The sequence below is a fragment of the Syngnathoides biaculeatus genome, chromosome 10, assembly GCF_019802595.1.
Source record: "Syngnathoides biaculeatus isolate LvHL_M chromosome 10, ASM1980259v1, whole genome shotgun sequence".
In the NCBI taxonomy this organism is placed as follows: Eukaryota; Metazoa; Chordata; class Actinopteri; order Syngnathiformes; family Syngnathidae; genus Syngnathoides; species Syngnathoides biaculeatus.
The window spans coordinates 30,117,168-30,133,456 of record NC_084649.1 but is presented as its reverse complement, the minus strand read 5'-3'; the positions used below and the strand labels follow the sequence as shown (position 1 = coordinate 30,133,456).

Here is a 16,289-nt window from a genome sequence, read left to right as displayed (position 1 = left end):
CAGTGGTGAGGCTGGCCAAGATGTACAGATTAGAGACGGTGGCACTGAAGAAACACCAGGAAGCAGAACTGGAGGTGGAGAAATGAAGATGTTGAGGTTCTCGCTCGGAGTGAGCAGGTTGGACAGGATTAAAATGAGCTCATTAGAGGGACAGCCAAAGTTGGATGTTTTGGAGATAAGGTTTGAGAGAGCAGACTTCGATGGTTTGGACATGTATGGAAGCGAGAGAGTGAGTATATTGGTAGAAGCGTGCTGAGGATGGAACTGCCAGGCAAATGAGGGAGAGGAAGACCAAAGGGAAGGTTAATGGATGTTGTGAGTGAAGACATGAGGGCAGTTGGTGTTAAAAGAGAAAGATACAGGAGATAGGCTTAGTTGGAAATAGATGACAGGACGTCTCGTATAAATGAATGAGACGTTCTCCGCTAGCATAACACTGCTACGTGTGAACGATTGACACACTTATTCTTTGTTGAGCGATATTTAGCGATGATCGGACTGCACAAACGTATTGATTTCTTGCTGGCTCGCGGCCAGAAGCTTAACCAGATGGTGTTCGCATGAAGATATGCCCTAAATTTGATTTTTAATGCACGTCTCGTATAAATGAATAAGACGTTCTCCGCAAGCATAACAGCGCTACGTGTGAACGATTGACACACTTATTCTTTGTTGAGCAATATTTAGCGATGATCGGACTGCACAAACGTATTGATTTCTTGCTGGCTCGCGACCGGAAGCTTTTTCCATTTTCTGAGCAGCCTATCCTCACAAGGGTCACAGGAGTGCTTGAGCCTATCCCAACTGCTAACAGGCAGGAGGCAGGGTACACCCTGAACTGGTTGCCAGCCAATCGCAGGGCACGTCGAGGCAGACAAGTCACATTCAAAATCACACCTAGGGGCAATTTAGAGTGTCCAATAGAGCTTGTGGACATGATATCACCATCTTCACAGCAACATATTGCTGGTCAAACAGAGTTGCTAGACATTGTAGGAGACATTGAACCAGAGGAGAATATTTACAATACCGGAGACCTGTTGTGCCGTTGGTTGTCACAACAGACAAGACAGATATTCAAAGAGATAATTCTATGGAATATCATCTGAAAAGACCAGAAAAGATCGATGGATTTCGGCAATTAAACGGGATGGATGGTGCCCACCCAAATACACGTCTGATCACTTCATTTCAAGTACGAATTATTCTTAAACTCAAATTACGAAGTATTTACAATGCCAAATTGACTCATTTGACAACAATGCGTACTTAAAAAAAGAAAATGAACCGTCTGTCGCAGAGGTTTTACGGAGGTAAAGTGTGGCAGTGATACGGATTTACGGAGGAGCCGACTCCCTGTCCTCTTTTTTTTTTTTCATAGTTAATGAATGCTAGTTTGTGTAATACCAGGGGTCATTTATTTCAATATTGGTATTTGTATTGAAAAAATCTGAGTGAGCCCATCACTATGTGGTATTTATTCCTGATTGAGAACAGATCCAGCAACGAAGTATTTGTATGCGTCCAGACTTTTATACGCTTTCAAACTCTTGGTAAATCTCGACAATTTACTCACCAAATACATGTGTAGATCCAGTTGTCCAAGACAAGCGGAAGCAAATTAACAGTCCACTTTCTTATCGGGGAAAACATCGACTTCGGCATTAAATATGGGTCCTCTATGCAAAATGTCTCTAATTTTTCCACATACCTTCATTTATTATCACCTTCTAAATGTTTAACGGTATCAGACAAACCTTGGATGTCGTGCTATAAGACGGATTTTTGTTTCATCTCAACGGAATTAACTTGGAACAATGCTTTGGTTGACCGGCAATATGGCGAGTCACATGATTTTATGACGTAGGTGCACGAGCTCTATGGATGCATGTTTTTAGGATGTGGGAGGAAACTGGAGTGCCTGGAGAAAACCCATGCAGGCACGGGGAGAACATGCAACCTCCACACAGGCAGGGCCAGGATTGAACCCAGGTCCTCAGAACTGTGAGGCTAAACCTTTACAGCTGCACCAACGTGCCGCCTCATTAGATTTATTTCATCATAATTTTGAAAATGTCGTTTTTCGCTCTATCATTGCTGATTGCATATACTTGGAATATGTTTTGACTGAAATTTTCGTTAGCAACTAAGATTACTTGCCAAAGAGCTAAAGACTTTTACTGGAAAAATTAGAGCTCAAATACCCTGAATGTGTAGACTACTGAGAATATTTCAGTGTTTGGGAAAAGCCAACATTTATTGGGAGGCGTGTTATTTCCCTTTGATCTATCCTTCCCAACAGCTCCCTCAGCTAGTTGGCAGGTCTCCATCCCCCAATTCCAGAGTGTGTGTGCATGTGCTTGTTGGGATGGGTGCCTGGGGAGGGGCATGAATGGGTTAGTGTTTTTCCCAGGGAGATGACTGCAGAGTGTTTCTCCTGACTGACAGGAATGGTCTTTCATACCCTGGTTTTCCACATTTCCCACTGATTTTCTCTGCAACTCTGCTATGAATACAGGCCCATAATATGAAATGTCTGCACAAAGAAGCCACAAGGACTGAAAAGTAAACACAATTTTTTGATCAACTTTTTCCAACCTGTTTTTTCTGACCCGTTATTTTTTAAATTATGAAGCTTCTGTTGACATCCAAGCGTCATCACTTATGTCCCTAAATGATTGTTGTTCTTTTTTGTTTTTTTAATCACTATCATTTTGGGACGTAATTAACAAAATACAGTAGGTTAAAACAAACTTCCAACCAATGGTGTCTGCTTGGCCTGTGTTCACATCACATTCACACCAATGGATTTTTAAAAATGATTGTTAATTATAAATAGATTATATTTCATACCATTCATGTGGCTTCATCTAAAGTACACTCATTTAATCTTTTTTTCCACAACATTGCAAACAGTACACATTCTTATGAAATTCAATACAATAATACATTTCATGTTATCAAACATTGTTAGGCAAAAACATCTCAAGAGGCATTATTATTTGTGTATGAGCAGAATTTTTTATTCAGATCCTGTATTGGATCTCAGTTGATTTTGAAAGTGATCTGAATCAGTTAATCACCCTGAATTGGTCACCAGCCAATTGCAGAGCACATATCAAAACAACAATTGCTTTAACTCACATTTCCTACACTTCAATAATATCTGCATTGGAATGTCTTGTATTGCAATATTTTAGTTCTAAATGACTTGATCTAAAAGAGTATTTGGAACATTTTCCATAGCAGAAGCAGTAGAAAAACTGCTCTGTTCAGTAGAAGCAGTTGAAATTAATCTGCACTATTTAATTTGCAGCTAATATATCCATCCATTTTCTTAGCCGCTTATCCTCACTAGGGTCGCGGGAGTGCTAGAGCCTATCCCAGCTGTCAACGGGCAGGAGGCAGGGTACACCCTAAAGTGGTTGCCAGCCAATTGCAGGGCACATAGAGACAAACAGCCGCACTCACAGTCACACCTAGGGACAATTTAGAGTGTCCAATTAATGTTGTGGCCCACCTATATGGAGTTTGCATGTTATCCCCGTGCCTGCGTGGCTTTTCTCCGGGCACTCCGACTTCCTCCCACATCCCAAAGACATGCGTTAATTGGAGGCTTTAAATTTCCCCTAGATGTGATTGTGAGTGCGACTGTTGTCTGTCTCCGTGTGACCTGTGATTGGCTGGGAACCAGTTTAGGGTGTGTCCCGCCTCCTCCCCGATGACAGCTGGGATTGGCTCCAGTATTCCTGTGATCCTTGTGAGGATAAGCAGCTCAGAAAATGGATGGATAAATCTAATGAAAGATAATAGCGGGATCGGTTACTGTATTTGATTTTTAGCACCACCATTCAGCCAATCGCAGGCCACATGAAGACAGACAACACTCACAATCACACTTAAGGGCAATTTAGTGTCACCATTTAACGGGTGATTTTGGGATGCGGGAGGATACCATTGTGCCCCGAGAAAACCCTCGCAGACACGGGGAGAACATGCAAACTCCACACAGGCGGGCCGCAGCATTAATTGGACACTCTAAATTGTCCCTTGGTGTGATTGTGAGTGTGGCTCTTTGTCTCTATGTGCCCTGCGATTGGCTGGCAACCACTTCAGGGTCCAATGGATGGATGTGAGCATTTTCATATAAGTAACATTTTATCGCTAATTAGAGGTTAGTAAACGCTTCATTCACTGTTTTGTGTTTGTGTGATGCCAAACCATGGTTAATCAGATTAGAAATGCTATAAAGGATAATAATTATTTGGCATTCAAACCTTTAGTTCTTAGTCAATACTTTTCAAGTGACGTCATGAGTCACATGACTTTTGTTTACAACGCCCACTGGACGGCAAAACTATTATACAACTTGCATTTTTAGTGATCTTTTTGTGAATATCGGCTTGGTTATAAGCGTGTTACGGCCTTTTCATCATGGTATTTCATTGTGTGACTTATGGTTGAAAGAACAGACAGAAAAATGGGTCTGACATTTCAGGCATTGGTTACCTTTTGCTGGGCCTTCAGCTAATTTACTCTGGTATTCTCCACACTTGTTACATATTTTTACGGAGGTCTTTGGGGTGTCAATATGCCTACGAGCACCCACAGTAAAACTTTGCTTTCCAGGTTTGCGGTGGATAACGCGAACCTTGTGGCTGTCGGTAGCCATAGCCTTTAGCTGCACTTTTGCTAACTCGTGGGAGCGGGCTATGCCGCTAACGTTTTTCAAGCATGAGCGCCGGCCCCTGGCTGAGTAAGTTTTCGCGAACACTCTGTGAGTTGTTAGTGAAAAGTACGCGGTCTCTGACCATCTCATGCTGTTTGTGTAGTTACAGTCTTTAACCAACAGCTTGAGTTCTGTCTCAAAGTGCTCACATGACTCAGTTACCTTGTGCATTCTTGTGAAACTTATATTTGGCAAATAAAGGGTTTGCTTTCGGAGTGAGGTAATCAGAGAATTTTTTGTAACAAGTTTTTAGTAACTTATCTTCGTCTCTGGTCACTGTCCACGTATTGCTGACATCTCGTCCTTTATCGCCGATCCACAACAGGAGGAAACTGCACTTTTCCTCTTAAGCTGTTTTTAAACATCCCGTGAAGATACATTCGGCGTGTTGCTTGAATCTCTGCCACGCGTCTGATAGATTGGATGAGTTCATTTTGTTTTTCCCCCCCGAGTCCATCCCCCTGTGAGTCCGTAGTTATACTACCCTCCGATACCATGTTGTGATCTTGCTGTCATGTTATTGAATAACGTAGACGTGAGTCCAACTGTACTTTTCAACGAGGGTGATATTTATTTCGCTTTTTCCCCGACAACCTTTCTAGCTCACTTCCTTATCGTCCTGTCTCGTCGTGCCCCCCTGACATCGCCATAATCACAATTACACCATGCTTGCTATATATGAGAAGTACTATAGCTCAATCTAATAATGAGACATTACTTTCTCTCGAGTTTCACGTGGCTTCTTTCTTTATGTCATTCCAGCACAAGTGCCTCAATCACCTCTGGTTACAGTGTTCGTTTGTCAAAGGACTTTCACGATAAATGATCAAACGATAACCGTAGCCAAAACATTACAGTATACTTATTGCTTCTTAGCCATGGTAGCCATGGTATGTAGACACGATCTTGCCGTCCAAAATGGCGTTGCAAACGAAAAATACGTGGTTGGCGTGACGTCAATGAAAAGTATTGAATAGGACCGTACTTCTACAGTACTTGGCGTCACAACGACTTGAGATGTGTTTTTTTGATTCAGCCAGATGGTGTCAGCAAACGCCAGTTTTTTTCTCTTTTACAAAAAATATTCAACCGGCAACTCCGCTGCCTTCAAGGTCTATCGGAAGACGTATATTTCAGTCATGGGTTCGCTCATATTGTTTGTGCCACTCTCAAATCTGACGCAGTGAGTTCAAAGAAAGGACATAGTTAGCAATCGTCATGCTTGCACAATACGGTAACAAGAAAGAAAAACAATACGCAGCGGCTTTCTACGTTGAGCCGAAGATAGTGTTTAGAAACAACAAGTAGACATGAATGCGGCAAGATATGTCTCCCCACCCCCCTGCAAGAGCCCCCTTTGAAAGAGCTGGCCGTTGTTTACAGCTTGAAGCCGCTCAATCAGCTCACACTACTGCCTGCTGGACTCCATGTGGGTTTATCTCAACAGAGATGATAGGAATCTAAACACACATATTTCATTGGAGTAGCAAGTGAAGCTGCACATTTCATTTCAAAGTTTGTCTGCGTATACTATTAAACATTTAATTGTTAAGTACACATCTGCAAGACCAAACTGGCCGAGAGTGGAATTTCGGTTTTCCTAACTCGGAAAGAAAGTTTACTGCCCCTGCCGACAGCACCGGCTTCGCATGTGTTGGATATCTAAACTTTACCACACTACGACGAGAAGGAAAAACACATCTTTTGGAAAAATGGATGGCGTAGTTGTACACGTAAAGGTGAGTGGGAGTAAACTTTGAAGTTCTTCTCGCTGTGAGTGTTACTCATCAAAAATCCCTACCTTACATACATCAACAGATATTCTTGCATAATTATCTTGTTGTCACCAATATCTCTTTATACGCCTTTATTTCACGCAACTCACTAAAACGTTGACATGAGTGGCATTATTCAGACTTTAAATTCAAATGTATCCAATAGAAGTCACGTAAATCGCCCTAACAGTTTACGCCAGGTAGCCCGCTGTCGCTAAACCAGCACTGGCTCTTGGGAGACTCACTTCGTCCACAGGCGGCGTGGCCCAAAACCAGCTCTCCTTTCTCGTCATCACGTTTGGCTAGACTCAAAGGGAACGGAATGTGACTTTCAAAACCTGTTTGGCTTTGCAATTAAACCATTGATTATCAACTCAAAACTGTGTTATTACGTGATCCTTTATTCTCTTTGTGAATAACCATGTCAGTTTTGGGTAGTTACGAATTACATGCAAAGAGTTAATTTCACGAGCCACTACATGTAATGATGTAATCGCTTGTCTTTGGTAAAGGCAGCATGGGTTCAGTTGCCACTCAGTGACCGTGTCTGCTCTGCGACTGACTGGCGACCAATTTAGGGTGTAGTTCGCCTTTCGCACCAAAGTCAGCTGGGATAGCTGATTGATATATTTCATTTCATGACATAATTATGTTATTGTAATAAATTATAGTAGTGGGCGAACACTTAAATGACTTAAATTATTTTACTATGGTGTAGATGGGAAGAGAAATGGAGTAGAGGTCAAGAATTGACTAAAATTAGATGGTTGTGCTGAAAACGCCTTGTAGATATGTAATTTCTGAAATATTTAGACATACTGGTTTTGGGTTTTCAAGATTTGTGTCAAATAACAGTTGAATAAGTATACCTAAATAAGTGAGTAAGTTTCTCATTAAATTTATACGCTCGTGAATAAAGTAGTCACACAGGCCATTCAAACCGTGCTGGACTTAACGTAGATTCCCACTGCTTCTCTTCTCATTCCTGGCTCATATTGCTCTGTACGCATGTGTGCTTCAGTCTGTTCAAGTGCACCGTTTCTTTATAAAGAATTCTTGTGAATTTACTGACTTTTAAATATTTTTGAATATTAATCACATAAACATACGCATGTGGATGTATGTAACTGTGCTTTTATTTATTTATTTTCACAAAAATATATACCAAGTATATCACTGTAATGCCTTACGGCCATGCTACCCCTAGAACGATCTTGTCAGATCTCAGAAGCTAAGTGGCTTTGGCTCTGGTTGGAGGGGTTGCGTCAGGAACGGCATCAGGTCTAAAATTGTGCCATATAAATGTGCGTTCATCTGAGCTGACATGCTGTGGCAACCCCTAACGGGACAAGCCGAAATGAAAAGAAGAACTGAAATGTCTGAGGTGAAAAGAGTATTTCATTGAGTGATGAGGCTGAAACTTGCAATTGAGTGTTATGTGTAATGTTTAGCAGCTAAGAATAAAAGTGCTCCCAAATAGAAGCAGATTCCTCTCGCTGGATCCATAAAAGGAGAAAAGTGCCCGCAGCATTACTGCTCCTTGAGCGTCACAGAGGATGCTTTTGCTGGGACACAACGTTGGGATGGTGTTTTAACTACATAATCAAAAAATGTTATCGCTTAAAAGAAAAAAAATCACGAACAACACTAAAATACAGTGCATATGCAGCCAGTCAACAGCGTGAATGAGCAATGTGCACAATAAGGAAATGAGTGAAACAAGGGAAGTTGCTGTGTTGTTTCAATGATGCGCGACCAATCCGCTCATGATAAAGCCACCCGTGCTCTCATTGGTCGATGTCGTGCCAATCTCTTTTTTTTCTCTTCATTGTTCCTTGTGGCGCTGGTGGCCAATCTTTTTTTTCTTCATTATTCCATGTGGCGCTGGGGATCTCGCCTAGTTGTAAATAGTACGTACTGTAAGCCGAGGTGGTTTTTGTTTTTAGGGTTGGGGGGGTGAAAAATAATCCACGATGCACTGAATCCACAATAAGTGAAGCGCAAAGTAGAGAGGGATTACTGTATTCTGAAAATTGCCATTTGGCACTGTGTGGTTTGGCTTCTACATCGATTCACTAAAAGTACTGTATGTACTACATGCATTATGGCAATGAATTTTGAAGCGTAAACAGCACCATGCCTCCCAATTTTTTGTGGAACAAGTCCTGTCCCAGATCCTAATATTCAGTGTTAATTATTAATGATTCGGTGCTGTGAGTGACAGACCTACTGAAGTTTCTGGCATTTTTATTCTTTCCACATAATCACTTGGGTCAAACTTCAAACGAATAATATGGTTTGTCATGTTGCCCATTTTTGAGGACACTGACATACTTTACACATTGGCTATTTCATAGCATTGCCCTAAGCCGCTTTGGGGATGCTGCCACACAACCAACATTGGGAACTCAAGACGCTGACGTACGGCCACTTCCATCGCCAGGATGAAGATGGACCAGGGAAGAGAGAGTGGGCTCCATGGACTGATGTCTGAGTCTGTATTTTGATTTTGGTGTGGGGCGAACCAGCCGAGGAGACTTTACTTCTTCATCTTACAAATGGAATTGGAGCAGGAAAAGGACAACTAATTGGCTTTGTTCACACAGATTCCCGCCACATTAGATTGAGGAAATACACACGCAGGGGATCAAGATCAACGGGAAATCTCTTGCTCTCTCAAATTGTGATGATATCATCTATAACCTACTGTCATCTCTCACAACTTTCTTTTATGGTACACTACCCAATTTTATTGCAGTGGTATATAATGTTTACAGCAGCCACAACACTACCCAATGTGTAATTGTTTTTGGGAGCGTACTGTTCCACAATTTACGTGACACAACTCACAAGCATGGTTCCCAGCGTGCTTGTTGTCCTTCCCCCACCAGCTACATGGTAGTACAACAATGCCCTCTGTCCCTCATTAGTTGGTTTTATACAGAATAGTGAGGTAAAGTAATGGAAAAACACCACTGCCTGGAATTGGCTAATTCAAGGGGCTTTTCTCTGTTCCGTGATACGATTATAGTACCCTCATTCCAAAGACTGACATGCATAACTATACAGTTTCACTTAGATTTCTCTGAAAGTGTGATCCACTGTTTCATCATATTGACCGGACAATATTTCTCTGTACATATGCAGATTTTTGTTTAAAGATATTCTTCAGTTGTTTCAGTTTGTGGTCTATTGAATTTTAAAAGTGGTGGTCAGAAGCTCTTGTGTATGTACTCTGTCTTGTTTCCACAGAGGTTTGCAAGGTCCTTTTGTTTCTGTTGTTGGAGTGTAGAATGAATGGAGCAGCCAAACAGAGAGGAGGAATTGGGAATGGGATGGTGATGTGTCTGTGCGTGTGTGTGTTGGGGGTTGGGGGGGTTACTTTGAGTTGTAGGGGGAGAGGGAGTTGAGACATGAAGGCATTTCTCATGGAGAAAAGGACTTCATTTAGAGCCACAAATACAGTTCCTGACACAGTTTGGTTTTATCACTTTTTCCCACACTTCTCTATAACGCACCATTAGCATGCACTAGTTGTGGATTTTTCTACAAGGAATGGGTTTCTGCGCCGAGGTTATGTGTTGTGTATTTTAAAAGTTTTTGAAAGTGGGGTGTTAATTAAATAACTTAATAATTTTTAAAATCTTGTAATGCTTGGTGATGTTTTATTTTTTGCGAAAAAGAGAACTGCCTTGATCCATGGTTATGGTGGTGCTAAAAGGCAAAAATAAATGATTCCCGAAACTTCTGGCGGGATTTAGCATACTTTTTTCCACTTTTGCAAAAAAGGTCCTCATGGAATAATTATTATAGACTACAAGTAAAGTAGGCAAAACATGAAAATAAAGATGACATGGCAACAATATTAGAAGCATCTGATGTGATTTGTTTTTCTCTATTTGGCTTCTTCATGGCAAGCAGACAAACATGATAAGCACCTATGTATGATGACTTTTTTACGGACAGCTTGCTGTTAAGTGATGACAGTGAAAAAAATTATAAAACAAATTAACCAGAAACCCATTTGTCCTAACACTGACCATATCAAGTCTCTTTAAACACATGGGGAAAGTGAACATCTTTCCTGGGAAATGAGGGTTGCCATGGATTGCACAATGTGAATGTTGAGGCACGTCAAAAGTCCACGACCTTGGCTGAGTGCTGCATGGGACAGTGTGCACAAGAGCACAGTGTTCTATGACAACTGAAGCTACCAAGCTTTAGACATGCAAGTAGAGACGTGTGACATAATGCCCTTATAAATTTTGCAGTAGGCAATAAAATAGTGAAAGAAGCGAGAGAGTACTTTTTAAAAAAATCCGCAATAGGTCAATTTGTCATGACTGAACAAAGAATACCACTCATTTTTGGGAAAATTCTAACAAAAATATGGGTACCAACGGTGATTGATTGCGCACAGATCAACCTTTAAATCTGGGGAAAAAACTGACATTGTGATACAATTTCTTTACCAAGTGAGTTTGTCATAGTTAACGAAAATGAACAAAATTAAGTAAGAAAACAATTTTCTGTAAAAAAGATGAATAGTTTTACAAAAATAAACTATAATTAATTCTACCATGTTCCAAATATTCACATTTTTCTTCTCTGACTCACAGTTCTGAGGCCCTGGGTTCAAATCTTGCCTCTCCTGTATGGAATTTGCATGTTCCGTGTTTGCGTAGGTTTTCTCCAGGTACAATTCGTAATTCCTTGCAGCTCACAGTATAGTTGGACACTGGTCAATTTGCTTATCTTTACTCCAAGAATTAGGAATAAAATCACTCAGTACGCATTTACAGTATGTTTAAGGCTCAATCAGAGTGGAATAAACTCCTTCACTCTTTGAGAGCTATCACTTTCTCTATCTCTTTCTTATTTTCTTATTCTTTGTCAAACATCCTCCTCTTGTTTTCGATGTCCACCTTGTGCTGGACTTGGTCTCTATCGGCTTGCAATTGTATATACCTTTCATTGAGAAGTTTATACTTTATTTTGTGCCTTGATGTATATTTTCATTAATTCTTCCTTTCTCTGAGCTCTTATCCTCACAATGTTGTGGTTCCATAGGTTACATAAAGATCATAAATACTAACATTAACCATACATCCATTTTCTGAGCTGCTTATCCTTATGAACGTCACGGGAGTGCCGGAGCCATTCCCAGCTATCCTCGGGCAGGAAGCTGGGGTACACCCTGAACTGGTTGCCAGCCAATCGGAGGGCACATAGAAACAAACAACAGTCGCACTAAATCACACTAGTCACACTATGCAATAGCGGGCAGCTAAACTATATATAGAGTATTTAATACTCAAATTTATTCCATCCATCCATTTTCTACCACTTTTCTGGGTCTGGTCACTGGGGAAGTTGCTTTCGGAGGGATCCTGAGGCCTTCCCAGGCCAGCCAAATGACATAGTCTCTCCAGGGTCTCCTAGGTCGTTGCTGGGGTCTCTTTCTGGTGGTACATGCCCTGAACACCTCACCAGGGAGGCGTCCGGGAGGCATCCGAATCAGATGCCCCAGCCACCTCATTCTGGCTCCTCTCTAAAGAAGAGCAGCGGTTCGACACTGAGCCCCTCCCGGATGACCGAGCCTCTCACCCTATCTCTAAGGGAGAGTCTGGACACCCTGCGGAAGAAACCCATTTTGACTGTTTGTATCTGGGATCTTGTTCATTCGGTGACGACCTACAGCTCGTGACTATATGTGAGGGTAGGAACGTAGACTGGTTAATTGAGAGCTTCGCATTTTGACTCTGCTCCCTCTTTACCACAATGGACCGATACAAAGTCTGTCTGTCTGTCAATCTCCCGATCCATTCTTCCCTCACTCGTGAACAAGACCCCAAGATACTTGAACTCCTCCACTTAAAGTAGAATCTCATTCCTCACCCTTTTTTTTTTCCGACTGAGGACCATGGTCTCAGATTTGGAAGTGCTGATTCTCATCCCATCCGCTTCACACTCTGCTGTGAACTGCTCCAGTGAGAATTGGAGCCAACAGCCTGATGAAGCCAACAGAACCACATCATCTGCAAAGAGCAGAGATGCGATGCTGAGGCCACCAAACCGGACACACTGTACGCCTCGGCTGCGCCTAGGAATTCTATCCATAAAGGTTATGAACAAAATCGGTGACAAAGACAGCCTTGCCAGAGTCCAACTCCAACCGGAAACGAGTACAACTTATTACCGGCAATGTGGAACAAACTCTGACAGTGGTGGCGAACAGCCCGTATCAGGGAGTTCTGTACCCCATACTCTGGAAGTACCCCCCACAAGACACCCCAAGGTGCACGGTTGAACCGCAAAACACATGTAGACCGGTAGACTGGTTGGGCCAATTCCCATGCACCCTCGAGGATCCTTCTGAGAGTATAGAGGTGGTCCACTGTTCCACGGTAGGGACGAAAACCACATTGCTCCTCCTGAATCTTAGATTCATCATCCCAACGGACCCTCCACTCCACCACCCCTGAATGTACCTTACCAGGGAGGCTGAGGAGTGTGATCCCCTTAAAGTTGGAACACACCCTCTGGTCTCCCATCTTCCACCCCTGTCTGCCAATCCAGAGGCACTGTCCCTGATGTTCGCGCAATGTTGCTGAGGTGTGTCATCCAGGACAGCCCCACAGCATCTTGAGCCTTTAGGAACTATGGGCGAATCTCATCCACCCCTGGGGCCCTGCTACCAAGGAGCTTTTTAACCACCTCGGTGACCTCAACCCCAGCAATAGAAGAGCCAGCCTCAGAGCACCAAGACTCAGCTTCCTCATAGGGAAGGCGTGTTGGTGGAATTGAGGTCTTCGATGTTTTCTCTCCACCAACTCACAACATCCCGAGTTGAGGTCAGCAGCCCCATCCTCTCTATACACAGTGTTGACGGTGCACTGCTTCCCCCTCACGAGACGCCGGATGGTGGACCAGATCGTGAGAGGCTGGTTGCTTGAAAAGTAGATCTTGGGGGGGAAAGAAATCTGGGCACCCCTGAGTTACATTGAAAATTTCTGGGATATAACAGAGGTAATGTTTCAGTATCTATAATAAGTATGAGATTATTTACTTCATAAGTATGAGATTATTTACTTTGGCTTGATCTAAGTTCTAATGTTAGACTAGTCTGTCCATATATCTAAACGGAACCGTCATGTCCCCTGTGGTATCGCCTAATCTTGAAGTTGAAAACCTTTCCCCTCTACATGCTTTAGGAATATATAGATCATCTACTGTTAGCTTTCATCAATGGATTGACAATAGATACCGCTGTAAATTACGATTGCCGACAGGAATGTTTGTTACAATGTATCGCTACCTTGTTGCCACGAACGGCGATTATGTTGAACGAAACTTTCAGCATTTTCAAAACATTGCGGGTATAGACCGTTCATGTTTATTCCTTAACAGGGCAGTGCATTTAATTCTTCTTCAGATGAAGTTTGTCAGGTCAAGAAATTTTTATTGATGAAAAAATTTAAATACCGTTTTATATCATGTTCTACTAATATCAGTTGAAATTGGAAGTGATCTTTTCTGAGTTTGAAATTTTACCATTTTAGGTACGTATTTGGTTATTTTATTTTTAATTTACAGTTATGTTATATTAATCCAGTAAATTATTTTAAGGTCTTGAGATTCCTTCCCTTATCACACCCGCATCTTTATCTGCGGGCATGACTGGTGGAACACACCCATAACTTTATATCTGCGAGCATGACTGACCATACGTGTACATTTTTCAAATGTGAGTGACTGCAGAATTTTTGTTGGTTACATAAGCTTTACAGCTTTTGTTTTAAAAACATTTGTTCAAATGCATAGGTATATGCTTCGTAAGGGCAATCGCATAGTCCTGTTGAGCTGCATTAATTTGCAATGAGCAAGGCAGCTGCCAAGATACTTAGTTCCTTGTTAAGTAGAATACATGTGTGATCAGCCGAAGGAGAAAGCTATCATTGCAAAATTACCAGTGTTTTGACAAAATCTTTTTCCGACACCATAAGCAAAAAGACAATCTTGTCTTTGTGGGTTTATCTTACAAAAAGAAAGGAAAGTCTTTCCTAAGAGAGGAAAAGGTCTTTTGAGTTGTCACCCCTTAATAAAGATCAAACTAAAAGTCCTTTCGTGATATAAAAGTGAGAGAGATAAAAAAGACAATACAAGACAGTTGTCTATGTCTAGCTGGACAGAGCTCTTGCACCTACGTCACCGCAATCACGTGACTGGGCATATTGCCGGTCAAACAAAGCATTGTTCAATGCTAAATCCGTTAAGACTACACGAAAATGTCTTAGAGCAGGACGCACAGAGTTTTGTCCGATACCGTTAAACATTTAGAAGGTGATAATAAACAAAGGTACGTGTAAAAATGAGAGACACTTGGAATAGAAGAAGTCTATGTTTTCGCCGAAGAGAAAGTGGACTGTTAACCCGCTTCCGCTTGTCTTGGACAACTGGATCTACCCATGTAACTGGTGAGTAAGTCGTTGAGATGTACAGAGAAGAGTTTGAAAGCAGATAAAATAGAGGTGGGCTATAATTCTACAAAATGCCAAGAATTAATTTAAATGAACCACATACCCATAAAAACTGTTTTTCAACATTTTTAATTTAGAGTTGGCTTCTCTTGGCTACTGGCATATATGTGAAAACCGCAGATACGCACATTTTTGCCTAAATAACACACTGAGAGAGCTTATCACCAATATCATGTAGACCATTATGTGGCCAAACTGAATGCATGCATTCAATTACTTATTTGAATAGTGAATGTCTATAAGATTTAAAGGAATACTTGCCACTTAATTGACCATTAACAATACCAAGTTACCATTTGACCACTACTGTGTTTCTTTCGGCTTTTCCCTTTAGGGGTCGCCACAGCGTGTCATCTCAGATGAACGTTTGGCACAATTTTCACACCGGATGCCCTTCCTGATGCAACCCTTCTCAGGGAGTGGAGGCCCCAGTGGGATATGAACCCACAACCCCTGGTTTACCAAACCAGTGCTCTAACCACTGAGCTACAGGGCCTCACCGTTTTACCATTACCAAAACCATAATTCTCCAAGTATAATTTTTGCATTGATGTAAGTCACACGTGACTGTGTTTAACCGCATTGTCTAAACATTTTGTCGATACCATGAACAACCTAGCATATTTTTTTGTTTCCAGGCAGGTCACACCATGAACATCATAGCTTTGCAGCATCATTGATTTTGACATTGACCACGTTGACATACCAAAAGAAGCAGTCACTTAGGGTAGCGGTGGGTGAGCTTGATGGGTATGGATTTTCATACAGAGAATGCCATAATGGTTGTTGGAAATACAATGTTTGGTCGTGAATGGAAAATGCCATCTGAGGAATCATGTACAACAGTAGGCGATGAAGAAGAAGAGGGTACTTCAAGTGAATTTGACACTGATACACTACCAACAATCCGCTGAATTCGCTGTATGTTGAAGAACATCAGTGCACATTCCCGAAAGCTTGTTGCTGAGAGAGTAAGAGAAGCAAAAGAAGAGGGTGCAGTCATTACGCATGCCATGGTCTCCACTACCAAAAAAGGAGTAGGAGCATTTGCACCAGCAGGCTTGCATATCAATAAAGATGAGTATGTTCCTCTTCCCACCCTAGGGATTGCTACAGAAACCACTGAAAATACAGCAGACGCAATAGCAGTTGACTTTAAGCTTCAAGAAGTTGCATCAGGACATACAGCAGAGGAACTCTACAAAGCTGTAGATGTTCACATGACTGACTCCACTGTTCACAACA

At 41.8% G+C, this 16,289-nt stretch overlaps 1 protein-coding gene across 6 annotated transcripts in view; it reads left to right on the top strand.

Moving 5' to 3' along the window:
- Nucleotides 1-5,890: 5,890 nt before the first annotated feature.
- Nucleotides 5,891-16,289, top strand: part of plxnb1b (plexin b1b) — a 190,650-nt gene continuing 180,251 nt past the window's right edge. For 3 of the 6 annotated variants that reach the window (XR_009796997.1, XM_061833950.1, XM_061833951.1), the window contains exon 1: nt 5,897-6,468. The gene's annotated coding sequence lies outside the window, so the exon portion shown is untranslated. Of the gene's footprint in view, nt 6,469-16,289 lie in introns of all 6 variants that reach the window. The other 3 variants (XR_009796998.1, XM_061833952.1, XR_009796996.1) reach the window with 2 other exon arrangements.